This window comes from Zalophus californianus, chromosome 1 (assembly GCF_009762305.2).
Source record: "Zalophus californianus isolate mZalCal1 chromosome 1, mZalCal1.pri.v2, whole genome shotgun sequence".
In the NCBI taxonomy this organism is placed as follows: domain Eukaryota; kingdom Metazoa; phylum Chordata; class Mammalia; order Carnivora; family Otariidae; genus Zalophus; species Zalophus californianus.
In genome coordinates, this window is record NC_045595.1 from 72,512,286 (window position 1) to 72,538,601 (window position 26,316).

The following is a 26,316-nucleotide window of genomic DNA, read 5'->3' on the forward strand; positions in this document are numbered from 1 at the left end:
GCAATAGCTATAGAGAAAATGAAGTAAGTGAAAAAAGTAAGGCAACTATGAAATCCGGATAAAATGAAAAGTTATGCAAGAAAGGAAACATTGATGGTATACTTCTTATACTACTTATAAGAGAAGTATAATGAGATGAAGAACCTGTAAGTGGAGGGGTAGAGGTTATAAGAAAACTAAATACCTGCTATTATAAGTCATCAGTAGATAATTTCTAAAACTGGCAAATGAAGAAATAGCAATAAAATATATGCTTTGGTTAGCTGTGAAAAAGAGAAAGATGAACTAACAATGAATTAAACCAGACAAAAGTTTTTATTTCTCTCTCACTCGATATAGCTAGACAGTCCAGGTTGGTGGTGATAGTTTTACTCCATAAAATCCTCAGTATAGCCCAGTCTCTTATACTGTTGTTCTGATGGGATAGGCTTCCATTCTCAAGTTAACCTCATGGTTCAGTGCGGCTGCTTAGGTTCCAGCCATTATGTCTGAATCCCAGCCATCCAGAAGGAAGAAAGAATGAAGAAGAAAGCAGTCAAAGGATATGTTTCAGCTGTCTTTTAAGGAAGTCTCCTGAAAGTTACATATATTACTTTTACATACCTTTGACCTGGATTTAGTTGCATAACTATATATAATTAAAAGGAGGACTTGAAAAAATATTTTTTATTCTGGAAATCATGAACTCTGCTAAAAATTGGGGTATGTATCACTATGGGAGAATGGGAAAACAGATATAGAAGAAATGGCCATTTTTTTTCTACACATGTTATTTAGAAATATGGGAGTAAATTCCAGAAATATCTAAATTTATTGGAATTAGTTACAGATTGGAAAATGAGGCTTTTGGATGGGGAAGGGTGGTGCATATTATTGCTGTATTTTGTTACAAAATTTTGGTACCTTTATCTCTTAACTTTTTAAGAAATTATATGCACTGTATTATATTGATAAATAAGTTAAAAGAAACAATAGGGGTCCCTGGCATGTGGGTGTGATAGCAGGCCCTGCAGGTTGGGAGGATGTTTCTCTCCATTTTTTCCTCGCCTTTATCCCCTGTTCATTTCTAAACATAAGGTGAATCTGGTATTCTTAAGTTTCATAGCAAATTGAAAAATTATGATTAGAAATTACAGAGATAATAATTGGGCTTATATGGTCTTTCCTCTACTCTACTTTTCTTGTTTTCCTATGAATACAAAGAAAATCTTCCCGGGGAGCCTGGGTGGCTCAGTCAGTGAAGCATCTGCCTTCGGCTCAGGTCATGATCCCAGGGTCCTGGGATCAAGTCTGGCATTGGACTCCTTGCTTGGCGGGGAGCCCGCTTCTCCCTCTGCCTGCCACTCCCCCTGCTTATGCTCTCTCTCTCTCTCTCTATTAAATAAATAAAATAAAATCTTAAAAAAAAGAAAATCTTCCCAATAGACATCAGAAGCAATTATGATGGCAATAAACAAGTGACACATCTCAGAGGCTTAAAGAAGATCTGTTTGCTTCCAAGGTGTTAGACACCTCCTTTTGGAAAGCTAAGCATCTTTCTACTGTGGCTTTCCTCTTAATTCATAGCCTTTTAAACTGTAAAAAACAATGAAGTTTTAATCTGGAGATTCTGATTTCACCAGTCCAGATAATAGCTCATGCCAGACTTATCTTCCCAGCTTCTTTGCTGGTAAATGTTTCCCTGTTTCCAAATTCATATCTACCCCTGACTTAGAGAATGTCCCATTGATTCTAGCTTTCTAATCTCAGTGAATGGAAGTGCATGTCATGAATCCTCAGTTCATCTGCTATGTGAAAATGATCCACAGCCACAGAGAAGAAAACAGAATGTTAGATGAGAGAAACATAGTGCAAGTCCCAAGTAAGTGCCTGGGGGAGAGTGATCGAAATAATATCAATAAAATTATTATTGACTGTGTAATCATTATTTAATTGAAGTTCAATTTACTGTAGTTGTATTTACTAAATAGTAGGCTGGATTTTTTACCGGTCATCTCTGATGTTGGACAACTCTGCAAGGCGGGTATTACCATCATCCTGGCTTTAGAGATAATGAAGTAACTCGGACATGTGTCATATCCACACCAAGGTGTAACAATGAATCAGTGGGGTTTAACTCGGGACTGTCTGACTTCAAAATCCTTGCTCTTTGTTTTTTTTGTTTGTTTGTTTTTAAGCTTTATTTATTTATTCAGGGAGGGGAAGAGGGGCAGAGGGAGAGGGAGAGAGAAACTCTAAGCAGACTCCCCGCTGAGCTCCATCTCACAACCCTGAGATCACACCCGAGCAGAAACCCGAGTCCCAGAGCAGAAACCGAGTCCCATGCTAAATGGACTGGGCCACCTAGGCACCCCAAAGTCCTTGCTGTTTGGATGGCATGACTTTGAATTTCTGGTGGCTACCCCATCCTAGGTCCAGGTGTCCAGTATGTTCTGAACATGTCTTAGGTGCTATGCTAGCTTCAATGAAGAACACATAACTGGACCACACAGAATTCATAGTGCTCACTTTCCCTGTTAGAAGTGCTCTGGTTCTGTTGGCCAACTATTCCATTCTTATAGGGGATGCTGGCAGTGCCCCATGCATATCCTCTCACCCTTACCATCTCAGTGTGCACCATCTGATTTCAAACGTCCAGCACCTGCATTTCTTTCATCTGGAGCTGTCTGTTGTCACTGGCTTTGCTAACAGGCCAGAAAAACTGGAGAGTTAATCCCACCTGGGGGCTGCTCGCTAGCAATGACTGCTGACACCTGGTGTATCAATAAGCCAACTCCCTCGCCCGTTTTGTGGGATAACTGAGGTGTGCGTCCTATCCCGGTTCCTCCACTCCCCACAGGATTAAGCTATAGTTGTCCACAGCGGTAACTGACTGGATAATGAGCCTTTTATTGGCTGCTTCTCTTCCCCTGTCCCTGTTTTCACACCCCTATGGTGTTTCCCATAGCTTCCAAATAATGTATTTGCATTCAGATTCTTGTCTCAGCACTTCCTTGTGACATTAATTCAAACTGAAACAGCCTTCTTATCTATAGAAGAGTTGAGGACTGGGTGGTTTGGCTTAAAGTACAAACTTCATGGGCAAAGTGAGACTTGAACTTGACCTTGACACGTGGCTAGGATTTGGGTAACAGGTGGGGAGGAGAGAACAGCACAGGTGAAGGTGGCCAGATGTGCAGGGGGGCAGGTGAGGAAATGGGGTGCAGATTGAGGGTGGACTTCGGTTCTGGCTGATGAGGTCAGACTGTAATGCAGGAAAAGGGGCACAGTCAGTGGGGGGCGGCACTACCACAGGTGTTTGAGCACCAATAGTTGGACCCACTATTTTTGGAGGCTGTGTCTGGCCGGGAGCAGGCAGATAGGAAGAGGAAGGAGAGTGCTGAGTCAGAGAAGCCAGTGGGAAAATGTCCATGTGATGGAAATAGGAAGAAGCCTGCACCTGAAGTGGAGGCAAAAATACAGTGAGGCAGGGTGGTTGTGAGTCATTTCAAAGGGGAATCCATTGTATTTAGTGGCTGACTAGCTACAAAGGATGCGCGAGATGAGTCAGTGGCGACTGCTCTCCTCAGCCCACAAACCCTATGGCTCAAGCTGTGAGCAACACTAATGACAGGCGGGTGCCGCTGACAGAAACCAATTCCCTCCCATGTTAAAGTGCACTCGGTGTCTAGCTCTCTCTACTTCTCCTTCCAAAGGCCACGCTGAGCTCCTGTTGAATGGTGGCTACTATCTAGAGTACACCTTTCTTTAATTAACTGAAACGACGCTGAAGAGCTTAGGCTGGGGTCAGACTGAGCAGAGCTCATATCTCACTACTGTTTCCCAGGTGTGTGGCCCTGAGCAAGCTTAGTAATGTCCTGAGCCTCGGTTTCCTTAGCTTTTCAATGTGGATAATAGTTAGGAGTTTTTCCTTTATGGTGGTGCTTTGAGGATTTAATGAGATAATACATAGAAATGGTCATCACAGTGTGTGGTACCCCAGTAAGTGCTCAGGAAATGCTGTCGATTATTCTTATCAAGGTAGGCTGAACTGTCTTGCCCTTGCAATGGCCATAAGAAAGAGGACTATTAAAGTAAAAAAAAAAAAAATCTACCTCTATCTACATCAATATCTGTATCTAAATAGCTATCTCTGTTGTGAAAAATAATTTTCCCTCTACTCTTCTAGGTTCTTGACTGAGAAACCCATGCAATAAAAGGCAGATTAACAGGAGAAAAACAGAATTTTAATAACATGTATACTTCCTGTATACATGGGAGAGACCCAGGAAAACTCAGTAGCTCCCAGACATGGCCCAAGCCACCACCTTAAATACCATCTCCAGCTAAAGGCAGAAGAACATGCTGAAGGGTTGAGGAGGCCAGCTATGGGAGGTGACCGGGAAAAACACAGAAAACAAGGTTAAGTTTGTTATGCAGATTTAAGTCCTTGCTTCTCTGTTGATAAGAGTTTCTAGAGATTTAGAGCCATACTCCTCTTCCTGGTACAGAGAGGGAAACACTCTTACACATGAAGATTTCCCCTATAAGTGTGAATATCCCTCACAAAAGAATAATTTCTATTCTGTTTTCAGAGCTTCACCTATGTCTGCTGATTCTTAAAAATAATCAGCCTAAAATAATTCTTATACCAAAGGGGCATATTTAGGGATGGTATATTCTGCTCCCCTTAACTATCTATCTATCTGAGACCTAGAAACAGATAATACTGTTCAGGATTCTGCAGGAAGCTTGGCATTAGGATTGTGGATGAAGAAACAATCTTCTCAGCTCTGGACAATTTTTTCATCTCTAGATAACTACAATATTGGGGGAGTTTCTATTCTATTCTTTGTGCCAGAGATCATATCCCATTTCATGGATGGCTTTAATTCAATAAGTAGGTCTATTTTTTGCTCTGCAAAAGACTTCCAAACACAATTCATTTCAAACAAAAGTCACCACCCACCTCGCCTCCCTTTCATGCTCCTGACCATGGAAATGGTCCGGCACACATAGAATTCCAGCCCTGCTCAGCTGCTCGGGCGGCGGAGGGGGGGGGGGGGGCGGTGGCGGTTGGTGATGTGAATTTTTAAACACAGACCTGTGCTAAATAGGCACAGTTGTCTTGTAGGCAAGGATGACAAAGGGAATGCACCCTCTTTCATTCTGTTCTCAAGTCCCTGCTGGCTGATTCTTCAGCTGGCCAATTCATAATGCAGCATTTCGAGAGTGGTTATTTAGTCTGAAAAAAGCCTCTGAATTGACCAGGATGTCTTCTTGTGGCATTTTTCTTGGGCTTTCTTGGTGTGCCTGAGGCTTTCTGTTAATCCGGGACTGATTCTTAGGTAAGCCGTTACCTCGGCCTTCTCTCTCCCCCGGCCTCACACCTGCCTGGCTCCGGTTCCCATTGTTGCCCTGTGCACACGCTGCAGGGCACTAGTGAGGCTGGACATGAGCTTGTGCACAGATCAGAGGGGGCCACATGCTGCAGCTTTCAAGCTGACCTCCTGTGACTAATGTCTCCCATTGGATCAAACTGCGTGATTTCAGGTACTTAACAGAAATCCCCCAGTGTTGGAAAGGCCTCTCCTAAACTTCCTCAGTATCAAAATGGCAAAACCCTGAACGGACTGCTCATCTCTGTTTTCAGGGGCTTAGGCCTTCGGCTGAACTGGGGAAGAGAAGATTTCATTAATCCATCCCATCTGGCCTCTTCAGGGCAGGACTCTGTGCACTGAGAGCAACAGCCTGCACGTGTGTAGCTGCCTGGGCGAGGCTTCAGGGGGGAGATGGGGAGTTTGGAGAGAAGGAGATACACATCTTTTAATAAAGGCTGAAATGTTAAATTGCAAAAGAGGAGAAAAAAATCATTTTGTTTCAGTCGGGTGCCAGTATTGGGTCATTATAGAATGGAATGATTTGAGGATTTGGTTTCCTTCTCTAGAAAAGAGCTGGAAAGCTCCTGAATGTGGGGGCACACTTTAGTCTGGTGATGGGTATTAAGGAGGGCACATTCTGCATGGAGCACTGGGTGTTATATGCAAACAATGAATCATGGAACACTACATCAAAAACTAATGATGTAATGTATGGTGATTAACATAACATAATTAAAAAAAAAAAAATTCCAGCCCCTTGCTTCTAGGCAGGACAAGCGTGGTGCGATTTACTTCCCAGAGCTCACTGTGGGATTGGTTGAGACTACTCTTCATCTAAACGCACACTTTTGCTTAGACTTTTCATCTGTCTTATCCTGCATCCCGAGTTTCACCTGAGAGTGCTCCCTCACTAAATCACGGGCCTAAGAATCCCTGTCTCAGGCTCTGCATCTGCAGAACCCAACCCAAGACACCTGGCTTATACTGATGGCAGGTCGAGAGCTGATTGGCTTCTTCGTCAGAGGTAGTGTGAAGTAGTGCTCTCCCTTCTCTCTCCCACGGGGCCCTCTGAGTAGATTCCAACTTAATTGCGGCACGCAAAGGTTTCTCGTAGGATATAGCTTCCCTGACTATGATCCTCTTTAAATTAAAAACATATTTTTTAAAAGACTTAGTTATTTCAGAGAGAGAGAGAGAGAGAGAGAGAGCATGCATGAGTGGGAGAGGCAGAGGGAGAGGAGTGAGAATCCCAAGCAGTCTCCAAGTTGAGCATGGAGCCAGACACCGGGATCGACCTCCTAGCCCTGAGATCATGACCTGAGCCAAAACCAAGAGTAGGAGGCTTAACTGACTGAGCCACCCAGGCGCCCCTTAACTAAAAAATGAAAAGGAAAAAAATCTTCACTGCCTATGAGCTAGATTTCAGCTGGACTTTTTCATAAGACTGCTTTGTCAATATGGCATGGGATTCTTAGAAGTTTTCTACTAATAAGAAAGTGACTCTCCTCCCCCAACATACTTCCACAATTACCCAAGTACTCCAGAAAATTACACTTTTGATGTTCATTCCATGTATTTCACTTCCTTCTGCCAAAATCATGACTTTGAAACTCTTGTGTTTCCTCTTAGAACTAATTATCATAGTTCCTCTAAGTGTATTGGAGCGCCCTTTCCTTTCCAAAAATTCTATCCATATAAATGTTCCAAAAAAATGAATACTTTTTATTTCATTTTTGTAGGGCTTTTATTCTGAATGGTTTAATTTAACACTAGTGAGAGGGAGCTTGAGCACATGAATGGAAGATCCTGGTAGAAAGTGTAAGAATTCCAGGGCAATGGCTTTCTCTAGCATTATCCCCTCTGTATTATTCTGTCTCTTGGTCCAAAGGAAATGCTTAGATTGGGCTCCTTTTGTAGAAGCACACCCTGAGAAAAGAATTTATGTGCAAATGACTTATTAAGGAAGTCCTATGATGAGGAGTAGGAAGGCAGTGGGAGCATAAACAGGGGTGGGGTGGAAACCGACATTTCTGCTTTTTTTCTATGTGGGCAAAACAGCTCCAGCAGCCTGAGGAGGTGTCCGAAATCAGTCACAGGTGCAGCATGTTCAAAGTCAACTGAATCAGAACCTGGGAGAGGGATACACAGAAACAGTAAAAGGACCCCCCCACAAGGGGATCTGGGTGGAGCACTGAGAGACTCCACTTCAGGGAAGAAACTACACAGAGGAGTAGAACATTTGGTCCAAACAGATCTGAATTTGAGGCATTGAGGCCAAAGAATATGCTCTGTGCTACATTCCAGCCACCATGTTGCTGTACACCAACTGTCAGATGTCACAGCCCACCCTGCTTGCTCTATGGTGACAATGGTCAAACTCCTTTGGGGCCTATTGTCAGACAGTTCTGAGTTAATCACGTTTTTATACAGTCAGCTGGGGTTGGGTAAATCAAACCTACTGTGGGCGTATATTCTGATAACTGTGGATGTCAATGTCGGTGTGAGCGGCTGAAGGTTCATGAAGCCGTGAACTAAAGGGAATCAGGTCATGCCATCCCCAAATCTGCTTTGGCATGGTGATTATTTTGAGCTGAAGGCACTTAAGAAATAGCAGATACAGAGAAAGGGCTCTCTGCCCTCACCCTTTCTACCTAAAAGCAGACATAGAATTTCCTGTGAGAAAGGTGCCCCACCTGTACCAGGGAGATAAGAACACTCTTATCTCCAGAGACTGGGAATTAATGCCCAAATGGACATGTACAAACAAACCTACCAAACTAATCCTTCCCTTCCATTAGTTTCCCCCGTGTACTTCCTAGTGACCGCTCCACAATTTCCTCCATCCAGCCCAAGCCCCTCTGTCTTGTGACTCCCTTCAATTTATTGTTCCTTACGTAAAAAGGGCTATAAGCTTTTGAGCCTAATAGCTTCTTCAGGTCTTCGTTTTCCTTCTGAAAGCTCTCATGTACACCTAAACATTTTAAATCAATGTGTGTGCTGTATGCTTTCCTCCTGCCACTCTGTCTTATGTCATTTTAATTCTTAGGCCAACCACAGAACCCAAGAGGGTAGAAGGAAGTTGTTCTTCCCCTACAGAACTCAAGGAGCAAAACCAGCAGATCATCGTTTCCTAGAAGTGCTTTGAGGGGTCGGTTTACAAATCTCCATGGATACAGCAAGCAGAGCAGGTGCATGATTCCTGAAGAGTATGGCAGTCTTGTGGCTGCCCTCTGGAGTGCATGGAAGATTCTCAAGCAATCTTTCTGGGACTTGAAGCAGGTGAGCACAGATAAGAGAGGACAGAGTGGCCCTGTTGCTGTGAAGACGGAAAACCGGAAATAAGTCCACGTGTGATAGGTTGCTGATAGGGAACTTTCCTTTGTCCCAGAATGTTACCTGTGCAGCAAATCTGAAAACAATGGTACCCCACATTCTGAAGAGCTGCAAGAGAGTAACATAGGGGACCCAGGTAGGTTTGCCAGAATCTGCAAATAAAAATATAGAAGAGTCATTTAAGTTTGAATTCCAGATAAACAATAAATTACTTTTAGTATTACTAAATGTTGTAGCACACTAAAAAATTATTAAGTATGTCCCATGCCATACTTAGGACATAATCTTACAGAAACAATTTGTTTTCTTATCTGAAATGTAAATTTAACTGGCAGTCCTGTAGTTTATCTGGCAACCTCAGGTCCAACACTTGCAAGCCAGGGCTTATCAAAATGTGGCAGGAGCATCTCCTCTCTCACCTGTTGGCAGCCCAGCCCCACGGCCCCGCCTGTCTACATACTGAGAAGACTGGAGGAAGAGAGGCTCAGTGTGTAGAGAGAGCATTCTGGGGAGTGAGGTTGTCCTCTTCTTGCCCCACAGAGGAGGGAGCGAGAGTTGTGTTTTTCTGTCTTAAAGCAAGAAAGATGCAAAATCCTTGAGGGCACTTATAAAGATTAGAGGTACATGCCCCGCAAGGAGAGGAGATCTTCTGATTGGATAGATTCTCTGGTTGGTTAGATTCTCTGATTGGATAGAATCTCACTGATTAGCCCCTGTGCCCATGGAGCAGGGGAGACAGAGAGGAGGCAGAGGGTGGGGAGGCAGGGGAGGGTGCTCCCACCATTTGGCTTGGCAAAGATGAGCCCAAGCGTCCAGAGGATGTTGCACAAGGTAGCTGGGCTTGAGCTTCTGTTCTGATAAACCCCCTGGAGGGATGCTTGCTGGGCAGGGAGAGCCTACCAGCAGAGGCCATTGGGAATGCCACTGGGCAGAGGCTGGGGGGCGATAGAGCTGGACTCCCCACTTCAACGAATGGTGGCATAGGGAGAAATCTCAAGGCTCTGTGATAACTCACCCCCTGTGCTTACCAGCACTTGGAGGCCTAACCCAGGGTCTCGAGGTCCTGAGGCTAGAAGGTGAAGGCCAGAGAAGCAGCCACATCCAGGGAGAAGAGGCAGGTCTCCATGGCCAAGGAAGTAATGATGGTTCTGCTCTCCCTGCCTCCTCTGGCTCCATCTGTTCCTCACTCTCGGAAGAGGTGGAGCCTAGGACGGAGGGAGAGTGGTGTGTGTAAGCCCCCCCACCCAACACACACACTGTGTCTTCAGCCTCAAGTCTAATTGGGGGGAGGGGGCGGAGAGCTTTGAGGCGCCCATAAGATCAACATTTAAAACTGGGCCAAACCTATTTTAATAATGAAAGTTGACGAAATACTTTGGAACCTCCCCAAGATGTTGTAAAGAGAAAATGTGGATTTGATAAAGTGGGGATAAAAGCAGAGATCGGAAGGAAAAGGACTCTTTTATGTCTAACTCCTAGGGGCATAAAAACGCTCGTAAACCAATGCCATCTAGCAAAGCGGAATCCAAGAAGGGCAGATTCCCCTGGTTGATGTGATAGCTGGGGCTCTGGGACGGGCTACCCACGGAGGGCATGTGGTCTGGTCGCCCTTGCCTGCGGCACTGCCCGATGAGCGGGGAAGGGAGAGGCACCCTTGCCAGGCTGGAGACACTGGGAGAAGTCTCCTTCCAAAATACAGCCCCGCGCAGGGAGGGGAGGAGCCGCCTGAGACCACGCCCCCAGATGACCTTGGGCGGGGGAGGGGGGTCTCGATTTGAATGTGTGTGTAAATAACTGAACTGTCGCGGGTGCCTTTTAAATGAGGATTATAGCCAACAAAAGTTTAAGTTGGTAAACTGTGCCAGTTATTTAAATCATCTCTCGTTGATATTGGGATAATTTCTGCTTATATGCAACATCACTGAGTATATGCATATGAAAATACATTCATGTAAAAACGCCTTTGGTATGATGGATTCTTCGATTCTCCTCCCATTCTGATTGCATTCTTATGAATAAAAGTTCCTCGGTGAAAACCCAGCCGACAGCTGTGCTGATGATGTACGAGGCAAGGATGGACCCCGTTCTCATTGCCACGCTTGCGACTGCCCCGCAGGGCTTAGCGAGGTAAGAACTTGCATATGTCGGTGAAATGGGAAGCCCTGACGCAGGGGTTGCTGCTTGGAAGCGGATCTGATTAAGAAGGCAGGCCCCATTTTTCCATAGTCAATTCCAGCTGACAATCTTTGCTCTAAGCTCTACTTTCTTTCGTCCCTTTCACCAAGTCAGACACAATGCCTTGCGGGTTTTTTTTGTTTTTGTTTTTGTTTTTGTTTTGCTGCAGAAGCATTTTTCCAGCTTGCTAATCCACGACTTTTAAAATGATGGGTAAATAATATTCATATTGGGGCGCCTGGGTGGCTCAGATGGTTAAGCGTCTGCCTTCGGCTCAGGTCATGATCCCAGGGTTCTGAAATCGAGTCCCGCATTGGGCTCCCTGCTCCTTGGGAGCCTGCTTCTCCCTCTGCTTCTCTCTTTCTCTCTCTCCTCCTCTGTCTCTCATGAATAAATAAATAAATAAAAAATCTTTAAAAAAATAATATTCATATTGATCTTGCAAATCGGACTTTGCAATAACTAGCCTTTTCCCATATACCATAATCGCTCAAGTCAAAATGGGCCATCACAAGTTCGCAAAGCTGGACGGAAAAGAGGCAGTATTTAAAAATCATAGTTGTATTGAATAATGAGGTTGAGAGGTTAGCAAAATTCTCTTATCTTTTGTTTCCTGGCTGGCTCGTTAGGTCGGGTGATTTTTTGGAGAGGATTATCATGAAATAACGTCTATTGTCTATAGCGTGGTGCCCTTGAGAAAATTATTTAACCTCTTTGCACCTCAGTTGTATCCTGCTTAAAGAGGATAATAATATTTACCTCTTAGAGTTGTTAAGGTTAAATAGCCTTTTATAAATTTCTGTCTGTATAAATCTGTCTGAGTATAGGTCTAGAAATAGATACACAGCTATAGACAGAATCTTTGATCTGTTCCCAGCACATAGAAAACCCGTAATAGATATTATTTTGGGTAGTACTGCTACTACTGTCATTATTATCAGTTTTCAAGGTAGTAAGAGAGCAGTGCCACACAGTAGAAAGAGCACATATACGTTTTAGGGAAAGCGAATCCTCAAGATATGGTTTTGCCACTTACTGTGAGATCTTGGGTGAAGTTAATGCACCAAGGAGCTGCATCACCATATTCCATAAGGAATTTAACTTTTCTCCTGTTAATCTGTCTTATGTCAATTTAATTCTCATGTCCAGCTGAAAAACCCTAAGATGGCAGCGGTAACAATTTACCTCCTTTACAATGCCGATGTAACCACGACCACCATCAAGACATAGGACGTTTCCAGAAAGTTCCCTTGTGCCCCTTTGGAGTCAACCCCCCTGCTCCTCCAACCCCCTGTCTCAGGAAACCAGTGATTTGTTTCCTGTCATCATAGATGAGTTTGGGGATTATACTCTGTGCACTCCTCTGTGTCTGGCTTCTTTTGCACAGAATAATGTTGTATGTATCAATAGTTCATTCTTTTTATTGCTAAGCCGTAATCCTGTCTCTGAATTTTTACTACTTTTTTGTCCATTCACCTCTTATTGGACACTTACCACCTAATTCTGGTACCAATTTTTTTTTTTTTTGGTACTTCCCTCTATATTTTTTCTCTTACAGCTAGTTTATAATGAAAACAGGGAAGATGATATATCACCAGAGCCCCAATTTTTCTATGAATTCCAGGGTTGGTTTCAAGTAACATACTCAGTAGTAATTGGGCACCTGGTCAAATTGTTCTCTGTGATATAAAATGGAATCGCCCTGCCATACCATCTGTTTTCTTAAGCCATTGGTTTATGTGAACTCATAGCCACTGCTCAGCCAAGGCAATTTCATTGATTCCTGGTTGCTACTTACTCCATTAGAGTCAAGCTCAGTTATTCACTAAAAGCTTAAGTGACTCATTTAATAATATTTCTTTGGCTACCTACACTTAACTTTTGTGTTTTATGATATCATAACAGAATGGATACTTTCAGCTATGTAGCTGATTCATAAAGCCCTTAAAATATCTCTAAGCTGCTAATTATTACCCAGAGCTAGTTTGCAAAGCAAACTTGTGACACACACACACACACACACACACACACACACAGACAGACACACACACACACACACTACAGATATACATAAAGGAAATATATCTTATATGTATCCATGTATATATGAATCCTTTTCACTTTATATTAGAAAATAAAGATTATGCTATGCCAATAAAGCCTCTTGTAAACACTTTTTACTGGCTGCATATTAATCTTTTGTGTGGATGTGCCATAATTAACTTAATTATTTCCCTATAATGAAAATTTTAGGTGGTTTCACTTTCCTCTCTAATATAGAAATACTCCAAAGACCATATGTGGGCACATACAATTCTCTGTATCACTTTGTCTTCTTAACTACTGGTTTTTGATTAAAAAAAAAAAAGCACTTCATGCTGTGACCTTGAATTTTCTTCTTTTCCCTCTACAGTGAATAGATATCTGTGCTAAGTCACTGATACAAATATTAATTTCTAGGAAGGTTTCTGGTGTCTAGGAACTCTGAAGAAAGTCCAGTGGCCTTTTAGTGCTCTTGGATTTAATGTTACAAAGACCATTATTTTTCAAATTTCTTAGAAAGCCTTCTGCTGTTAACCTGAAGCTCATCAGTAGTAAGGGTAACATCCCATATCACAAATATCAATGTTGTCTAAGGGAGTTCTAGCTCAGGTCACAGTACAATAAGACGTGGAATTGGGTGCTGGAAAAAAAAACATTCTAGAAAGATCCACAATGATATTCAATAAAAAGTCATCTTCATTCTATAAATTTTCAAATATCTGGCCATTTGGTTTATAGTGGGTGAATTTATTTTAGCCATATTATTTACAAATTTAGAAGTGCAATATTTGTTTTATCATATTAAACAAAGAGGAGATTGAAAACAACGTATAGGATATTTATGCATCTGGTTTTAGCTGGTCATGAGCAGACTTCTCCAATGATAATTCAAATTTAATCACAAATCTTGTGCAATTACCTCTAGCAGAATGTTTCTGAGGGCCTCAGGCAGGTGGAGACAATCATTGTGTCACAAATGAATTTGCTTACAACATTTATGGTTTGGAAACAATCTCTGGCATTGGTCAAGGTAAAATAGCATTTTTTTTCTAGTCTGGAAATTATTATCATTTATCCTTATATCCTCCCCTTTTTGTCACATTCTGTCAGGATGGTCAGTATTGTGGAGATGAGGAGAAATGTGGGGTTAGGGGCCAGGAAACCACTAGAAATATTTACTCTTTTGGTATGTAATTATTTATACATTACAATATGTAAGCAGATTAAACATGTTTCCCAGGCCCAAAGGATGACCCTTGGAGACAAAGAGTATGGGAAATTCCTGGCAGGAGGCTGCTAGAGAAGGCAATACCTTAATTCTCTGTGTAAACTGACGTTAAGTCCTAGGTTCTGCCTCAAGAAGTAAGTATGTGGGCCGAACGGACCCAAAGAAACAAAGCAAGGGCTCTGAGACCTGAACCGGTCAATCCCTGAGTGATAACATGAGCGAGTCCAAACCAAACAATACAATGAAGGCTTTGAAAACTCAACTGACATTGAAACCATCATGCACAGAAGGTGAGGAAGAACCCGTGGTCTGAATGTGAGTTGACTGCTTGCTATAACATCAGCAATATAACCCTTTCACTGTCTCCTGAAAAATGTGCATATTACCCATAGTCTTAAACATAACACTCAAAATGTCCAGATACAATCCAATCCAAAATTACTCAACAAAAATGAGCCAGAAAGATTTGCCAAATTTTAAAGAAAAAAGACAATCAGATGTCAAACATATAATTACCTAGAAATTAGAATTATCAGTTAGACTTTAAAATTGTTATTATAACCATACTTAATGAGGTAAGGCCAAACATTCTTGAAATGAATGGAAAGAAGAAGATCTCAGCACAAAATAAGAAACTATCAAAAGGAGCAAACATAAAGTTGAGAAAGTGAAAAATACAGTATATGAAATGAAAAAACTCACTGGATGAAATCCATAGTAGAGTGGAGATGAGAGATGAAAGAGTCAGTGAGCTTAAAGGTATATCAATAGAAATTATCACATTTGGATAACAGAGAAAAGATTTTAAGAGATCAACAGAGCCTCAGGCTCCTATGGGGCAACATCAAATGGTCTACCATTCATATTACTGAAGTACCAGAAAAATATAAGAATGAGACATGCAGAAAAAAAATATTTGAAGAAATATTGTCTGAGAATTCCCAAATTAGATGAAAGACATGAACTTACTGTATCAAGAAGGTCTGTTAACCCCAAGCAGGAAAAAACCCAAAGAAAACTATCCATAGTATTTGAATAGCTATGGATCAATAGCATATCAAGAACCATAGCATTACATTAACCATAAATGGTCTAGCACATTAATAGACAATAATTGTCAGATTGGACAAGCAAAATGCCAACAAAAAAATGAAGATCCAGCTTTTAGCTATCCATTACTATCCTACTTTAAATATAATAATAAACCTTGAGAGACTCTGGACTCTGGGAAACAAACTGAAGGTTTCAGAGGGGAGGGGGGTAAGGGGATGGGGTAGCCTGGTGATGGGTATTGAAGAGGGCAGGTGTTGTGATGAGCACAGGGTGTTTTACGCAACTAATGAATCATTGAACATTACATCAAAAACTAATGATGTACTATACAGTGGCTAACTCAACATAATAAAAAAAATAAATATAATCACATAAGTAAGTTAGGAGTAAATCATGGAAAAAATATACTATGCAAACATTAATGAAAAGAAAGCTGGAGTGACTATATTAATATCAAATATCGTAGACTTCACAACCAGAAAAATTACTAGGGATAAAGAAGGACATTACATGATGATAAAATGGTAAGTTCACTAAAAAGAAGCAATCCTAAATATCTACTTAAAATGAGAGCTTTAAAATACAAATCCATTAAAAAACTGACGGAACTGAGATGAAAAGTAGACAAATCCACACAAACCACTGAGAGGTTACATGGAAGGACTTCAACTTGACTGTTCCCTCAATTATATGTGAGACCACAGCACCCTTGAAAAGACCTTAACATCACTAGTAATTAAAAAAATGAAAATTAAAATCACGAGATACCAACTATACACTTAACCAAATTTCTAAAGTTAAAAAAAAATAGAAGACTGACAATATGATCAAGTGTCAAGTGCTGGTAAGGATGTGGAACAACTGAAATTCTTACGCATTGCTGGTAGGAATGAAAAGTACTGCAGCCCTTTTAAAGAGTAGTTTGGTTGGCAGTTTTTTTTTTTTTTTAAGATTTTATTTATTTATTCATGAGAGACAGAGGGAGAGAGAGGGAGAGGGAGAAGCAGGCTCCCAAGGAGCAGGGAGCCCGATGCGGGACTCAATCCCAGGACCCTGGGATCATGACCTGAGCCGAAGGCAGACGCTCAACCATCTGAGCCACCTAGGCGCCCTGGTTGGCAGTTTCTTGCCAGCCAAGCTTATACTTTGCATTTGACCTAGTATCCCCTCCCCCCCAAAATCTGTAAATGAATGATCACAGCAGTTGTATTTCATAATTTACAGAAACTGGAAAAGATGAGCTTCAGCTGATGCCTGGGTAGAATCGTGCAACAGAGTACTACCCAGCAGTAAAAAGGAGTAAAATACCGAAACAAGCACCCATGTGGATGAATCTCGGATGTATTACGCTAAGCATAAGAAGCCTGACAAAAGGCTACATACCATCTCGTTTATATGATATTCTAGGATAAAACCATAGGACCTGAGAGCGAATCAGTAGTTGCCAGGACTTAAGGGAGGGGAGGCTGTGCATATAGAGGGGAAGCATGGAGGAATTATTTGGAGGTGATGAAGCTGTCTTGTACTTTAGTGTCATGATGGTTATGCAACTCTAGGTATTTGTCAAAACTCATAGAATTTCATGCTCCCCCCCAAAATTGAATTTAACTGTATGCGAATTTTAAAAAGGCACCTGAAATTGTTCTGCTGCCCCCAACCATATCCCCAGACATTCTCTCCACCCCTGTTTTCTTGCGAATTCTATACAAGCAGGAAACTGGGACTGGGAGAGGGAGAGAGAGCTGTTGAAGTCATGAGTCACTGGCCTCATCACACAACTGCTGTTGTGTGTTCTCATGCCCGCAGGGCACTTTAGGAGGAGGATGTGCATTTGGAAGTCTGTCTGTAGCACATTTGCTGATTTTGCTGTCCCGAGCCTTTTTGAGGAGGTGGCAAAGAAAATTAGAGGTTGCAGGGTGAAAAGAGAGCCACAGAATGCAGCAGCTCCACTTTTGATGTGACAAGGAGAAATGAATTGGCCATGAGCATGCCTGAATTGTTCTTCAGCAACTCATGCACAAGGCATATCGGCCGGGCAAGAGTACCCCAGTAGTAAAAAGCTATGTGTACTGGCTGTAGGAAAGGGACTTTGAACAAGTCGGAAGAAGAAAATAACAATCCAGTGCCTTCTGGCTCCTATGACCTGGCAATGCAATGGCAGGGTGACAAAAATGGATTGATCAGAATGAGGTGTGTAGATAAAAGAAAGCCAAGGGGTTTATTCTGCTATTTGTCTAGGTACTTAGAAAACACCCAAGTAGAGAGGCTCTGGAGGAGATTACAACTGAGATTTTGGATTTTGAGGAGAGGATTGGGCAAGAGCAGAGTTGAAGGATGGCTTAGCTTCTAGCACCATGCCATTATGGCAGCCTTCAGGCAGAAGTGAGCCTCCCTTATCTCAGCCAGACTGATTCTAATCTCTTCCCTGTCCCCCTCCTCCACCTGGGTCCCCCTTAGTGCCAGACAAGAGAACTCTCAGAAGGCTTGTAAGAGGGCTGGGATGCCAGACAGTTCTATTGCAACTGGCCTTCCCCTACGGTTCAATCGACTCCCACTTTTTTTCCCCCTAGAGTGAACACATGCTTGGAGTTCTAAAGTAGATGGGCATTTTTTAAGTTGCCAAACAATGGAAAAGTATAGAATCTGCCCAGGATAAGCAACAGGAAGATTCAACAGAGAACGGCCAAAGAGAATGGCTGAAAAAAAAAAAATCAAACAGTTTCACACTTGTATCCAGCCAAGTTCAGACTGTTCAACAGATTTGCTTTATACAGATAGTTTCACATCAAGTGCCTTTAGAATATGCTAGTTGTGGTGGATGAGAAAGCAGCCCCCTTTTCAACTGCTCCCTGGCTTCAGGAAACCTTGTACTCCAGGATCCAGTCCCAGATTTAGGAAGTGTTTCTTAGGGCAAAGGTAGTTTCAGGATTGATTCCACCTTGGGAGCATTTTGGAGGCAATATGTCAGGTATCTAAACCAGTTTTGCTTTGACTTTTAGGAAACAAGACAACACATTGATGGTGTTAGTTTATCCAGCAAATCCCAATTTTGAAAGCAAAAATTGAAATGTATCATGTGCCCACAATGTGCCAGAACTCTGTTAGCTTTGGATACACTCTGGCTCATAGAATTCACACAAGGGTAAAAGGAAAGGATTATGAAGGTGAAAATTTAAAGAAGTTTTAATAAACTTAAAATAAGAAGGTAAAGTAACTGTCAAATGTTATATAGCTAGTAATATTAATTCTAGGATTCTTTCTTTAAAAACTATGCTCATTCTGCTGCTTTACAGATTAACACAATTGAAGGCTCACATCTCCTTTATCTGTCTGTTTAAAACGATTTCCTTTCATCTACTAACCACCTCCTACCTGTCTCTCTTCTTCCTTTCACCAGATTTCTTGGCAGAAGAAAGTTGAGGCTGCCAAGACTTTCTTTTTCTTTTCTTTTTATTTTTAAGATTTATTTATTTATTTGAGAGAGAGAGCACGCACACATGTGCGGAGGGAGAGAATCTCAAGCAGACTCCCTGTCGAGCACAGAGCCTATCACAGGGCTAGATCCCATGACCCATAAGATCATAACCTGATCCAGAATCATGAGTTGGATGCTCAACTGACTGAGCCACTCAGGTGATCATGCTGCCGAGGCTTTCTTAAAGGTTTGGGTCTGAAAGTTCTCACCAAATGCCAAGACAGTTTGTGTTTGTTCAGTTGAGTAGTAGATAAAGTAGATGTCTTGCATTTATGGAGAATATGTACCTTAAACATATGTAAATGACTTTGCCCAAGAAGGGAGGCTGAGAAAATAGTTAATTCTCATCTCCCATCTCTCACTAACTTTGGGGCAGCCACTGTCTGTGTACTCACAAGTCACAAGTCCAGCACTCGCAATTTCTGTGCCCGAGGATCACTTTTTCTGCTGACACCTGGGACTCCCCGCCCAAGGGCTTTCTCTGGTGGCAGGAGCAAGCTCAGTCTGTGCTGGAGGAGGCTGGAAATTCTGAGGATTTCATGCTCTCCTAGCAAACCCCTATCAGTTATGGACCAAAGTTGGAGGATAAATATCCCAACTGCTTCTTCCCTTGGATGAGACACTCTGAAATGTCTGTACCCAGTCTCCCAGAGGAACCCCAGGGGATTGAGTCCCATTAGCTCACAGAAATGTTCTGCTGAGTAATGTATCTTATATTAGTTTCCTTTTCTTGCCTTTCTTACTTCCCCACTCCACAAACAAAACTTCCTGGGATCACCTCCTAAATAAATTACATGTATCCAATCCTTGTCTCAGGGTCTGCTTATGGGAATCCATCCAAAGACCCATTTCAAAGGAAGGTGGCATTTCTCACACTTTTATGTTCCCTGTTTACATTTGAAATCATGTATGTTAAATATGCATCCAATCAGACTACTATCTCAACAGAATCTTGTTCTATTCGTTGCAAGTCATGTTTCTCTCCTGAAAATGTCATCTTCCTTACTTTCTATACACACCAAGTCATGTACATGGCCCACCACATATTGCACAATTTCCCCTCTGCTTTTGCTCTTTAATGCTTTTCAGGTTAATAACCTCTTTTGGTTCACCTGATTCCAGGGAACTATTTCAAATTGTTAGAAATGGTTCAAATGGGGGAACTGTGTGCTCTCTTCTTCCTCTCATTATGCTATTGCTAAATGGAGATAACAGAGCGACAGACTCCAGCTGATTGTCCCTGACCATTCATAATTGGAGCAGATGGGCAGTGGCGGCTATCAGCTAGAAGTGAGGTGACATATCTCTCTAGGGAAACAAAATGACCTGATGTAGTTGAGTCTACCTTTTTTTGTGGGAGTGGCAGGAGAGAACTGTGTCTCCTAGAACAAAAAGGGAAGCAGGGTGCCTCCTCAGAAGCACTGTGTACATGTGTTGTCCAGGTGTGTGATCACGTGTATACACACATTTACAACAGCTACTCTACCAGAGAGAAAAATAAACTCTGTTTTCTTTTGAGCAAAATATCTCAACACCAGCTATGGTTACTCATAGTTCAGAACTTGTGTGTTTGTTTATTGAGAGCTCTGTGGTTTTTCTTCTCCCGCATTTCCTACTTCCTCTTTCTCCTCCTCAATAACTGAGAGGTGTGTGAAATCCTGTGAAGTTTGGGAAGAGGAAGTCTACAGTTACTCACCATTCTTATACATTTATGGAGTGGGTTTATTATTACTCCAGCTTGTGTGTGAAGTGAGCTTTAACAATGCCCTCCCTCCCCCAACCAAGATGTCCACACCCTAATCCCCAGAACCTTTGAATGAACCCTTCTCTGAGAAAGGGGGCTTTGCTTATGTGATTAAGTGAAAGATCTTGAAATGAGAGATTATCCTGGATTATCCACGTGAGCCCAAAAGGTAATCAGAATGTCCCTATAAGAGTGCCTGGCTGGCTCAGTTGGAAGAGTGAGCAACTCTTGACCTCCGGGTCGTGGGTTCCAGCCCAATGTTGGGGGAAGACATGACTGAATTAAAGAAAATAATTAATTTAAAAACATGTACCTATAAGAAGGAGGCAGAGGGAAATGTCAGCACAGAAGAGGAAAAGGCAATATGGCAGCAGAAGTAGAGATTGGAGTGATGGGGCCACATGCCGGAGAATGTCCCCAGCCACGAGAAACTGCAAGAGGCAAGGATTGGATTCTCCTCCAGACCCTCTGGAAGGAAACCAGTCTTCTTAACACCTTGATTTTAGCCTTGTAAGACTCATTTTGCACCTCTGAACTCAAGAATGGTAAGAGAATAAATTTGTGTCATCTAAAGCCATTAAACGTGTGGTAATTTGTTATAGCGCAACAAGAAATGAATACAAGGCACCAAAACTGCTGAAACTGCTTGAAAATTTGTACCAGATGGTTGATGAACTGTCATGTGAATTGTTCAGGGAAGTTTTTTGCTCTTGCTCCTAGTTTCAATCTATACATTCCTGTCACTGGCGAAGGCTTATGGTGGATATTCCCAGATTCAGCGAACACAGCAAAGTCTGGAGGGATGGTTTGGCTAAGGAAGAGGAGGTGGTGAGGCTCATGCCTGAAAGTGAAAGAGGTCCCACTTCTGGTCCATGCAAAACAGTGATGGACCACGGAGTGGCTCACCTGGTCATGGCCAAGGGATCCCAGTGATGATGTGGGAGATCAGACGATCCAACTCCGAGGCATTACTTTTAGGAACCTGGCCGAAGGTGTTTGGTATGATTCAAAGTTCCTCTGCAGCCATCCTTTGCTGGCAACTTTTAGAATACTGTATGTGAATGAGTTCTATTTGAAAGCTAGATTTTACCGGGCGGGCATGGGGGATAGGAGGGTGGGTACAGTTTGGCTGACTCTCTCCCACCTATTTTAGACTCCATTATTTCTCTGAACTCCTCTTTGAAGCAAGAGTGGTGGCCACTGCATTGCCAGAGAGTTTACTGTGTGCCAGGAACCTTATATATTATCTAAATTAATGCAATAACTCAGTGAGGGGACTATTATAGAGCCCTGTTTATAGATAAATAAGGCTCAAATAGGTTAAGCACAGTGTCTGGGTTACACAGCTAGAACGTAGTTGAGCTGAGATTCAAACCTGGGTCTAGGGGACACACAAGTCTGACCTTGACTGATAGGCCACACTGCCTCTCCTCGCTCAAGTACCCTGAAATGGCCCATGTGCTCTTCCTCCTCCTCTAGTTCTTTTTCTTCTGCCCCAAATCCTACTCGTCTACCAGCACTAGAGGCCACCTAAGGTGGAGGGATCAGAGGGCACAGTGCGCTTACCCAAATCATCTCATTTCTTCGTCCTTCTTCATGCACAAACCATCTATGTGCTATCGAGAGAGTTCCATGCAAGGAGAACGATGAGATATCTTATTTCAAATTATCCTCAGTCACAACTGTGAACAATAACAACAGCTAACACTACTACAGTCACTACCAAACAACCAATAATGCGCGTGAATCGTGGTGTATACATTTTCACAAAACTCATTCGTACTTTGTCTTTTTGTTGTCACAGCGGCTCTTAAGGCAGGTAATGTTATCCCACTTTATAAAGAAGTACCCCAGGGCTCAAAGAGGTCAAACAAATAGAAAGTCTCCTGTTCATTTCATTCCAAATCCACTTCCCAGCTCATCAGTGAGAATCTATTGAGCATCGCAAAGAATCCCAGGCATCTTTGAAGCCTTGGTCACCACCGCCTTTGATGGTGTTAGGGCTGTTTTGTACACATTCAGTTGGCTCCTTTTAGCAAGAAATTGTCACTTTTATGTAGTGACTGTTCACAGTCACCTCTGTCTTCACAGGAAATCAATGTCCTTTCAAAATTCTTCTTCCATCTGAAGAATAGAACGGCCTCTCCTATAGCTTTATCACCCCTGTTTGCATTAGGGCACGAGGCTGCATTGAATACAGGCTGTCTATTTTATCCATTCATTCAATAAATATTTATCAAGGATTTACAGTGTGCTGGGCACTTTATTAGGTTATGGGAATGTGAAGGTGAGCAAAACAAACATGGAACTAACAGCGTAGTGGAAGAGAAAGACAAGTAAATCATCAAAATTATGAAGCTGATTGGGCCTGTTTTCTAGCAACCCAGCTGAACATGGCTGTTTTAAAATTACCTGGGATTTATTTTGTAGGTATGACTGAGTGGCAACATGGAGCGGTCCATGCCATTAAAAGAAGACTTTATTGGGGTGCCAGGCTGGCTTAGTTGATCGAGCATAGAACTCTTGATCTCAGGGTTGTGAGTTTGAGCCCCATGTTGGGAGTAGAGTTTATTTAGGAGAAGGAAGGGAAGAATGAAGGGGGGGGAATTGGAGGGGGAGACGAACCATGAGAGACTATGGACTCTGAGAAACAAAGTAAAGGTTCTAGAGGGGAGGGGGGTAGGGGGATGGGTTAGCCTGGTGATGGGTATTAGGGAGGGCACGTTCTGCGTGGAGCACTGGGTGTTATACGCAAACAATGAATCATGGAACACTACACCAAAAACTAATGATGTAATGTATGGTGACTAACATAACATAATAAAATAAAATTAAAAAAAAAGAAAAATAAATAAATAAATAAAAACTAAAAAAAGAAAAGAAGAAGAAGAAGAGCATATCACTTACAGTTTCTAAGAGAAGGGGATATACCATGTCATGCGGGGCCACACAAGAAAGCACCAGGCTCAGTCAGCAGGCAGAGGGAGGGAGCGGAGGTGAGAGCTTTTATTACTATGGTTGTTAAGAAGTTGTTACTTCTTACGAACAGGTGAGGTGAGGTGAGGTCAGGACATCGTGTAATTGGGCAGGAGCAAAACACCAGATATTGGGGTTTGTGGCTAGCGTGTTTGCGACAACATATCTATGCAAGCTGCGATAACATAAGGGTCATGCAGATGTAAACAACTTTAACCATTTGTTTGGCCCTTGCTTTGAAGATGTCAAAACATCAAGTTACAGAAAATCAAGAATTATTCCTCCAGCAGCCTTGATCAGCAGGCCCCCTGAGCATAGTTGAGAAATGGGTGCCATTGTTGTACGCCATTGAGAGTTTTGGTGAGAGGGTGAGAGGCAGCAGGCTGTCTTGGGGGAAGGCGCTGGTGTGACAGGAACGCAGAGAACAACAGGGAAACTAGTCAGTAAGGAAGACGAGGTTTTCTTGTGCCTCCTTATGGGCCATATGATTTATCTTAAAAGGGTTTTCAGCAAGGATAATGGGTGACATCATTGTATCTATGTTTTTTTAAAAAAGACACCCTGGTTGCTGGACGGATGACAGGAAGTAAGGGAGCAAATACGAGGAGAGGAGGCCAGCTAGGAGGCCATTCGAGTGTACATCTTTCAGTACTGAGCTGTAGCTGCCGAATCAGTCAAGCAACCGCATCAGCTACCTGTGGCATGAACGGATTGCGAGTGCCAGTGAGGGGCTGTGGACAAAGCCAGGACATGGCTGAACAGAACATTCTCTGGTGGCAGGGCGGAAATCCATTGGCCCCTGCGGCCGAGAGGAGGAAACATTCTTCTCCAGCTGGAGAGACCTGAGTCAAGGTCTTTCCACGTCAAATAGTGTCACGGAAACTCACCAAGTAACCAGGAGGAATGTTCCGCTTCTGAGGAATGCACCTGTCCCCAGGGATGAGTCGGCTTTCTTCCTGGGCTTGTTGGAAGGATGCTTTTCATTTGCTCTTTCTCTTTGGCTCCCCAGGAGGAACCAGAGCACAGGGAAGTTTCCTGGAGCCTCAAGTTACATCGGGCAGGACAAATTACTTCACCTCACCCCCGTCCCCGGTTGCGGCTGCTGTCTCATTGCTCCCTGGTGGGATGTCAGGGGGGAAAACCCTGCCGTTGCCCATGGGACCTCCATGTCGTCAGCTTAGCAGTCGCTCCCTGGGCCCTCTGGGAATTGACCTCAGGGAGGGAGAGCAGTCGTGGAGAAACCTGCTTGCACCAGCCTCTTTGCGTCCTCACACCCCTCTCCTGGCTCCTTTTCTGCACTTGGCTGACTCTCTCTCCTCTTTTTTTCCCTGCTCTGTTTGCCTCCAAAGTAATAACCCCTTTCTCTCCAATTTCCTGACTGCGATAATCATTTCTGTCAGGCCCAAGAGACGACCAAACTAATGAAATTCCTTGTCAATAAAGAAAGGACATTTATTAAATGGAGATTGTGCTTAAAGACGACAGAGAGCTGCGCTCAAGGCTAAGGGTTCAGAAGAATAAAGGAATTATTTTGAGCACTGTTTAGTTTGGGGGGATTTGTATTAAGCATCAATATGTTCTGACTATAGAGACTCCCTGCTTCATGAAGCAGATGGAAGAGGTAGCAGAATTTGGAGGCGAAGCACCTGGAATCTGGAGCCAAATGGACCTCCTGCGCCGGGGACTAACTCTGTGACCTTGGGAAGGTTCCTTAATCTCTCTGCCTCCATTTCCTCATCCACAAAATGGGCAAATTTATAAAATCCTGCTTATGTCACTTTGTCATAGCAAGTGAATGAATGTATATCGTATGTTCAAAGTAATGCTAGGCATGTAGCAAGCATTTATGAGGGTTTGGTGCTATGTTAGCTTCAAATGAGGTCAGTAACATATATTTGTGCGCAGCCAAGTATTAATCTCATTTTATGAATTATAAAACTAAGGAGGTTTGTTTCAGAAATAAAATGGTCCTAAGACATAGGGAAATACATCTTGTGAATTCCATTGTTTTTTTAGATCATACGCTCAAAAGAAAAATTTACACTTGGGGTAAGACAGAAACCACAGATAAGAATGGAAATCCTGTCACTGTTCCATGTGAGAGTCGAAAGGCTTAAAATGAAATAGAAATAATGATGACAAAAATGGTAATTTAGCCGAACAGAACAAACAGCTCCCCCCCCCATCATTGAGCATTTTATCTTTCTGGTCACCTCCTGAAATGGTCTATGGAATCTTAAACTGTTTCTTCTTGGCTGCTATAGTTTCAGGTGCTGTCGCTGAGTAGAAATACTGCCTTTCTGCAGTGATTTAGTTACTTGGAGGGTAGCTGAAGTACAGTACAGGTGATAGGAATCTTTCAGGGCCCAGGGTCTGTCTTCAAACATGCAGACACGGGGGCTTGCTGGAGAAGCTGCTGCCCCAGCTGGTGTGTCTGGCCAGGTGGGCACGCACCTGGCTCGAGAGCTGCAGAAGACGAAGGAGGATTGCCAGCAGGAGCCGGAGTGGCTGGGGGGTGGTCGCTGCTGCATGTCAGCACGGGCAGCCCACAGGCCGGTGAGAACGTCCAGCAGCGGCGACGGGGCCAACCTACACCCACCTTCAGAACATACAAAATAGCTGTTGCTTTCCTTCCCTTTTCCAAAACTCAAAAGAATTTTTTCTTCTGGCAAACTTAATCCGGGACCAGACAGAGAAGACCATTTTGGGGAAATGTAGTTCCAGCTTAGCCAGGGTGACAAAACAAAGCTGCCACACATGGAAAAGGGCGTGGGTTCAGAAAGAGCTAAGATATTTGGGGTCAATAATGCAAATGACCACATGTAATAACATAGAGGAACTGACTTAGTGCATGTGAAAAGTAGTGACTGCCACGACCCGTTCTTGCTTATTGAGACTGAAGATTGCAATGCCCTTCATCAACTTTCTA